Source organism: Palaemon carinicauda, chromosome 23 (assembly GCF_036898095.1).
Source record: "Palaemon carinicauda isolate YSFRI2023 chromosome 23, ASM3689809v2, whole genome shotgun sequence".
NCBI lineage: Eukaryota > Metazoa > Arthropoda > Malacostraca > Decapoda > Palaemonidae > Palaemon > Palaemon carinicauda.
The window spans coordinates 75,665,312-75,674,384 of record NC_090747.1 but is presented as its reverse complement, the minus strand read 5'-3'; positions in this window follow the sequence as shown (position 1 = coordinate 75,674,384).

The following is a 9,073-nucleotide window of genomic DNA, read 5'->3' as shown; positions in this document are numbered from 1 at the left end:
CAAGAGATGGGCGGAGTTCCTAAACTATCTGAAAAGACCTAAAACCTAATAAAGAAAAGATTGGAAATAAGGGTAAAATCCAAGAGAGATCAAATAGAATTACCAGAACTATCCAAAAAAATAAACAAACCAAAAACTCAAGGTATTCTTAAACATAATCAGACCAAAATTGAGGAAACACTAAAGAAAGGAAGAGGCATAAAATTGATGAAAGGAAGACTTGGATCAAGGCGCCAATAGATGTTTGCTTTAAAGGATGAAAAGGGAAATATTATCCACAATATATATGGAGTGATAAAAATTGCAGAGGAATTCTATACAGTTCCTTACAATAGTGATATTAGAAATAACTTCACCGATAGAAATAATGAAACACTTGAGCCAGTACCAAACGTAACAGTAGGAGAAGTAAGGAAAGCATTAAAAGGCATGAAGAGAGGCAAAGCAGCAAGAGAAGATGGCCTGACAATTGATTTGATAATATATGGAATAGATTTCCTAGTGATAAAACTGGCCAACTCTACACCAAATGTCTGCAAGAATGTTCTATACCTACGGCTTGGAAAAACTTTATCGTTAACCTAATTCCCAAAAGGGAGACACAAAAGTCTTGAATAATTACCGCTCAACAAGTTTACTCTCCGTAATATATAAAATATTCACAAAGATGATATAATGCCGAATAGAAATACAACTAGACTTTAATCAACCAAGAGAGCAGGAAGGCTTTAGAAGTGGGTTTTCAATAATTGATCATATCCATGTAATTATGTAATTAACCAACTAATGGAAAAATCAACAGAGTATGATAAACCACTATGTATGACATTTTTAGACTATGAGAAAGCATTTAAAACACCAGCAGTAATGAAAGTCCTTCAAAACAAGGAATAAAAGACATCTATACAGAAAGTACAGCAATCCTAAAACTACATAAAGATAGTGAGAAAATTCTGATTGAGAAAGGAGGTAAACAGGGAGACCCCATCTTTCCTAAATCATTCACAGCATTTCTATAAGAAGTTTTTAAGAATTTAGATTGGGAAAATGTAAGAATTAATAAAAATGGGGAATACCTTAACAACTTGAGAGTTGCAGATGACATAATTGTGTTTAGTGAATCATGGGAGGAATTACCGTCGATGATAGATTTGAATACAGAAAGAATAAATGTAGGACTGAAAATGAATATAAATAAAACTAAGATAATGCTCAATGAAAATACAGATACAACAAATAAAAGTTATGGGCGAGCCTCTAGAGATTGTTAATGAATATATATATATATATATATATATATATATATATATATATATATATATATATATATATACATATATATATATGTATATATATATATATGTATATATATGTATATATATATATATATATATATATATATATATATATATATATATATATATATATATATATATATACATATATATATAATTAATTAGGGCAGACAATAAGTGCTTCCCCAGGACACAGAACCGAAATTAAAGAAGGATAAGCATGGGATGGAGAGCATTTGGTAAAGAAAATGAGATTATGAAAAGTAAAATGCCACATGCTCTGTAAAGAAAAGTATCTAATGAGATGCTCCTACCAGTATTAACTTATGCATCAGTAACTTGGTGATTTACTAAAGTCTTAGAACATAAGCTAATTACTACTCAAAGAGCTATGGAAAGAATAATAATGGGAATAACACTAAGATACAAAAAGAGCAACATAGATAAGAGAGAAAACTTTGGCAGATGATATTCTAACAACTTGTAAGAAAAATAAATGGACATGGGCAGGATATATATTGAGAATGGCAGAAAATAGATGGACATTCAAAATAACTGAATGGGTCCCTAGAGATTGTAAAAGAAGCAGAGGAGAGAATAGAAGACTATGGATTGACGAACTAAGGAAGTTTGCGGGAATGGACTGGCGCAGAAAGACCATTACCGGACGCAAGTGGAAGGACTTGTCTGAGGCCTTTGTCCTGCGATGGACAAGTAACTCCTGTTAGTGAATATATATATATATATATATATATATATATATATATATATATATATATATATATATATGTATATATATAAATATATATATATATATATATATATAATTTTGGTATTTATATATGCACTTGCACTGCATAGCTTTGTATATTAGCAAACATTAACTATTGAGTATGTGTATCTTTTATTTCGATATTGCTATCCTTACCCCGACAGTCTGAACCTGTACCACCGACATTCTCGCTTTATTGTTTCTACATTTTAACACTATAAATGTTTCATTCCACACATTCCTTAGACATTCTAACACTATTTTTTTTTCACTCTGCACATTGTTTCGACATTCTAACTTTATTCAATTTTAATTCTTCACATTACTTGGACACAATTGTTGCCGTTGCGTATTGCTTTCCTGTGCCCCCCCCCCCCAAAAAAAAAATGGTTCATTGACGTTGCATAGAATACATAAACATACTAACAATATTCAAAACTATACATTACACTGATGTAATTCTATCAATAACAGGGATAATTACCACACATCATGCGAGGTCTTTGTTCTCTCTTTCTGCTGCAAAAAAAAAAAAAAAAAAAAAAAAATCTCGGTTTTCTCCACTTTTTTAATTTTCATGTTTTGATGTAATGTCCCTCCCGTTATCTTCCTCAATGATACGATATTTTGAACTAATAAAGAAAGTTACTCTCTCTCTCTCTCTCTCTCTCTCTCTCTCTCTCTCTCTCTCTCTCTCTCTCTCTCTCTCTCTCTCTCTCGCGTCTATTAACCAGAGAATCATCTCATGACTATTCAGAACGACAAGAAGAGTAAGGAGGTTTTAGGAAGAGTGGTGGAGTAAGAAAGCGAAGAAGGGGAGACATGGAAAGAAGGATGAGAGAGAATTGAAGAGGAAGGAAGAACACAAGAAGAGATAAGGAAGCATTAGAAAGAGTGGAGGAGTAAGAAAGGGAGACATGGAGAGAAGGATGAGAGAGAATTGAAGCGGAAAGAAGAATACAAGAAGAGATTAGGAAGGATTAGGAAGAGTGATGGAGTAAGAAAGGGAAAAAGGTGAAACATGGAAAGAAAGATGAAAGAGAATTGAAGAGGAAGGAAGAAGAGAAGAAGAGGTAATGGGGGAAGGATTAGGAAGAGTGGAGGAGCAAGGAATGGAAGAAAGGGAAATATGGAAGGAAGGATGAGAGAGAGAATTGGGAGGAAAGAAGAATAGAAGAAGATATATAGGGGAAAAGAATGGGAAGAATTGAAGACGAATAAAGAGAAGGGGAAATAAGGATGAGGGAGAAAGGAAAAAGGGGAGGTATGAAGAGAAGGATGAGGAATTATGAAAGGAATGGAAGAGGGGGAAGGGAGCGAATAAGAAGAGGATGAAAAAGAAGGGATACTGACAGAAGAAAGAGGACTGGTGGAAAAGGGAAGAGAAGTCAGGAAAATTATAGAAAAGGAGAGTAAGAGAGGGAAAGAAGGGACCAAAGAATAGAAAAAGCTAAATAAAAGTAAGTGCAAAATGGGTAAAAGAAGAAGAAAAATCGGAAAGATGAAGAGCTCAAGAATTTGTAATTGAAGGAAAATAGAAAAGGTAGGGATGAGAGGTGATAGAAGACGATGCCGAAGAACTAAAAGTACGAAAGAAGGAAGGGAGAGAGAAGGAAGAATTATGGGAAGAAAAAGATAAAGAGCGAGTAATAGCATAAGGAAAAGAAAAAGAAAGAGACCTTATAACTGATTAAGGTCTCTCAGCTACTCTCTACTAAGACCCGCCACATCCGACCTGTATAAAGAAAATAGTTTCCTAACCAAGGTAGGGCTCGAACCCAAACTCGTTTCAAGAACAAAGTCGAAACTTCAAAGAACATTACTTTTGCAAATGAGCTGAAGGAAATTCAGTCATTCTAGGCTTAAGAAGGATTTTAAATGATCAGTACTTTATACGACAATATTTCTAAAGCCAATTTTATATTGCACCTTACTACACCAAAGATCTTAAAATTGCTTCTACCTACCCATAAGAGATCATTGAAATTCTCTCTCTCTCTCTCTCTCTCTCTCTCTCTCTCTCTCTCTCTCTCTCTCTCTCTCTCTCTCACAATTTACGTAAGATAAACTACTCCACATTACCCACATCAAGTAGCTGAATATACTGAAGATAGGAAACATTATTCATCCAAAGAAGAAGGGAAAGTCCCGTCTCTCTCTCTCTCTCTCTCTCTCTCTCTCTCTCTCTCTCTCTCTCTCTCTCTCTCTCTCTCTCTCTCTAAGTAATGACCCTTGAGGAAATCCACGATTTGAATCCATTATCATCTTAAACGTTTTCCAAGTGTCATTACAGGAAGCATTGCATAAGAGGACATTCTGAACAATGTCCTCGGATGATAATTATACTTGATAATGCTATACTAATTAGGGATGAAGATAATTTTAAGTTACCTTTTTATTCTAATTATTATCATTATTATAATTGACAGTAGTATTAGTGCTTATTCCTATTGTTAATTAAGGTAAAAGAGGTTTTTAAACTGTCTGTATCTCCAGCCGTTTGTCCGCTTCTCTGCAATGAAGGTCACATTCACATTACACGAAGCGAACTTCAGATTAATTTTCTTCAAGTGATGAGGGCAGTGTTTAGTAGAGGCAGAATTTCCTTTATCATTATTACTACTATCATCATCATTATACCGTCAACTATGATGGTAATGTAAGAAATGGTCGAGATGGCAAGTACTGTTTCTATGACATTAAGTGCCGATCTGAAGCTCACACTAAAATTCTTTTTTGTAGTCCAGTGGTGAGAGAGGTTGGATCTGCGATATACGAAGGTTATTTGACACTTATAGACCATCACCAATAAACTGTCCTAGTTCCAAATAGAAAGATGATTTTCTTTACATATTTTCCTCTATCCTCATACACCTGACAACACTGAGATCACAAAATAATTCTTCTTATCTCCTACTATGTAATTGCACAGTGGCTACTTTCCTCTTGGTAAGGGTAGAAAAGACTTTAGCTATTGTAAGCAGCTCCTCTAGGAGAAGGACACTCTAAAATCAAACCAATGATCTCTAGTCTTGGGTAGTGCCATATCCTCTGTATCGTGGTCATCCACTGTCTTGGGATAGAGCTCTCTTGCTTGAGGGTACACACGGGAACACTATTCTATCCTTTTCTCTTCCACTTTTATCTTGAAGTTTTATATTCTATGTATGAAAGATTTATTTTAATATTGTTACTATTCTTAAAGTATTTTGTCTTAATTTTTGCTCACTTCTCATGTAGTTTATTTATTTCCTTATTTCCTTTCCTCACTGGGTAATTTTCCCTGTTGGAGACCTTAGGCTTATAGCATCTTGCTTTTCCTAATTGGGTTGCAAGGTAATAAATAATAATAATAATAATAATAATAATAATAATAATAATAATAATAATAGAGATGCAATATTAGTTTTATTACCATTGTTTCACCTTTATTAAGATCAAGAGCGAATAGCATAAATCAGGAGAGGGAAAGGGTCAATATAAATACCTTCATCGTATCTTTATGATTATAATGATATACGGTATTTGAGACTATACCTTCCTTTCCTATTATTAATACCCTCATCGTTTAATGATCTTAGCTTAATAATATTAGTCCAATTCTGATCAAAACTGAATTTCTGTTCAACCTTTTTTTTACTTTTACTTCATTATTATTATTATTATTATTATTATTATTATTATTATTATTATTATTATTATTATTATTACTTTCTAAGCTACAAACCTAGGTGGAAAAGCAGAATGCTAAAAGGCTGAGGGCTCCAACATGGAAAATAGCCCAGTGAGGAAAGGAAATAAGGAAACTACAAGAAAAGTAATTAACAATTAAAATGAAATATTTTAAGAACAGTAAAAGCAATTGTTGTTTTCTCTATTGCACCTCTTCACCAAATGTCCTTCGATGGTCCAACAGTTATATAAAGCAAATTAAATCCATTTCTCATTTTAACCACAGCATTATATCACAAGTCTTTGCATATCCATAATAAATTATATGAGTGAATAAAGAAAGCCATAAAATATCTATGATAAAAGTCTTCCTAAATCCCTAAGAAAATAAAGACACTCCTCAGCGTCCATAAACAAAGAGAAACGGATCTTTATCATCTTAGATTGCATCTGTAAAACATTATTTACTCCATTTTAGTGTCAGGTAATAAAACTAAACGCCCGAACTCCCTCCCCACAGCTCCCCCCCCTCTCTCTCTCCCCCTTACGTCACATAAATGATGTGCGAGATTGCCCTCCTAATCTATATATATCGACAGAAACTCATACATTCCCGATTTATTGCTTTGAAATCTGTGCTAAAATGAAAGCAGCCAATTTTGGCCGTAAGAAGTGCTGCGACAGATGTCATATCATGGAAACTTTTTTTTTTATTTACGGTTGTAATAACTGGGATTATTACTTTCCCCCCCCCTCTCTCTCTCTCTCTCTCTCTCTCTCTCTCTCTCTCTCTCTCTCTCTCTCTCTCTCTCTCTGTTTGTTGTGTAGATTTTTTTCCTCTTTGAATTCTTTCATTTGTGCAAATCAAATCCAAAATGCGATATCAAACTTTGACCCAAAGCCATAAGAAAATGCACGAAAAATCTATATATTATAAATATCGCTTTATTTTGTTATAGTCTCAAAATATAAAATAGTGAGTTTGATATTCTGTCGCTCATTGAATGATTGACGCAGACTACACCTACAGTTATGACAGAAAATAAATAAATAAAAACCTAGAGAAAGAAAAATATCAAATATTCATTAGCTTTCAAACGAACAGTTATCGATTAACCATTTTAATTTTTTAGCAGAAAAGAGAAATGGTCCAAAATCCTCCAGTATTTAAAAATCGTTTAAAATTGTTTAGGTTACGTTAAAAAAAAAAAAAAAAGTTCGGATACAAACGTTCACATTGACATTTTATGACCAAAAAGTTTGGGCGTTGACAAAAACGTTCCAGGAAACAATAACTGGACTTTTTTTTTTTTTTTTTTTTTTTTTTTTGCAAAAAATTGGGGGGGGGGGGGCATTTCACGGGGGGTGATAAGTACAAAATTAATAGCTCTAGATATGCTTTCGAAAAACACCAGTTAGCCGATGCAAGGTTATGTTCTTTTTTATCTATTTATCTTTTTTTTTTTTTTTTTTTGGGGGGGGGGGGGGGGTTAATGGCACTGGACTAAAGGCGTTTTTTTCCAAGCATTAATTAGAGACATTGTTTCTTCCATTCATGGAAGGTATGCTATGCACCGTCCTTGTGAGCTAGAGTTACAGGGTGTTTTTTGGAGCCTATAGGGCTACAGTATGCATTGAATCAGCCGTGCTTGCTTGGCCCTACTAGTCCTACCTTGGCTAGAAAAAATTATGTGGTCGGTATATAGGATAGCATACTGTCCATTCCCTTGCCGCAGTCGGTCAGAGTCTACTTTTAAATATTTAAACACATGCAATTCGGTAATTTAATTCGTGGATGTCTCTTTTATTAATGTTATACTTATAAGAACCGAGGATTATAATTCCTCCCATCTACCAGAAAATTTAAGATATTTTTTTTTCCTTTTGCAAGTGTCAAACATGAAATGGGAAAAATTGCGAGTTATTTCTAGATGTTCACCTCTGTCCTTCTCTTATCCTTTTTAACTGTTTATATTCTCTTCTGTTACTCATTTCCTAAATTTCGGTAATATAAAAAAATAGATATTGCTGGTTTCTCGTTGAAAATCGCAAAATGTCTCTAATAACTATTCCTTGACAAATTGTTCACCTATTGATGATTTACCATTGAAATCCATAAAAAACTTATACCGATGTTTACTGATAAATATATTCTGGATGTCTCCACATCTATTTCAAAATTTTACAGTCTCTTCAAATTCGAATACTTCCATTAGAATCTATCTGTAACTATAAGAGGTTCCAACAAGAGAAATAAATGACTTGTATCCCATCGTAAATTGCGATCTCTTTCCTTCTCAAAATACAATTTACCAGTAACTTCAAGTCTAAATATTTCACTTAAATTTTTCACTTAGATTAAGGAGAGACATACAGACCGACGGACAGACACAAGTAAATAATCTAGAACCGTAATATTATCCTGATTGTTCTAGAAAATCTCTCTCTCTCTCTCTCTCTCTCTCTCTCTCTCTCTCTCTCTCTCTCTCTCTCTCTCTCATGGTACTATTTCAACACTGGAAAAGGTCCATATGGGTAGTTCATTGCCATATAAATTTCAGAAAATATAGGAGCTCGAAATAAAAATTTTTCCATTGGAAGGTCATATGTGAAATAAATATCATGCTGCAAATACATACGCATATATATATATATATATATATATATATATATATACATATATATATATATATATATATATATATATATATATATATATATATATATATATAGAGGTATATGTATGTATGTATGTATGCATGTATGTATGTAGGTGTGCCTATAGTTACGTGAATATAGATCACACACTAATAAACATTAAATAAAGATAATAATAGAATTCAAATTACTCACTTTGCTTTGGGAATCACAGTTGGCACATCATATTCCGAGTCATCCAAAATGGAATCCATCAACTTGAGACTGAAAGAAAATAAGCATTATTAAGTCATGAGTTAGGAAGAATTTATTTATTGAAATAAAAGAAATAAAACTATAAATTACCAAAGATATTTAAAATATTAAAATAACGATAATTAAGTGAAATATGAATTGATTCTAAAAACGTAGTGTTCATTTTCTATATAATTGCATTTTTATTGTTAAGAAATTATATACGTAACAATTGACAGAGTTAAATTAATTGATAAAAATCAGTGAATAGTACTATATTAAATTCAGCTAATGATATGCTTAATTTTTAAGGATATATATATATATATATATATATATATATATATATATGTATATATATATATATATATATATACATATATATATATATATATATATATATATATATATATATATATATATATATTGAATCAATTTTTAT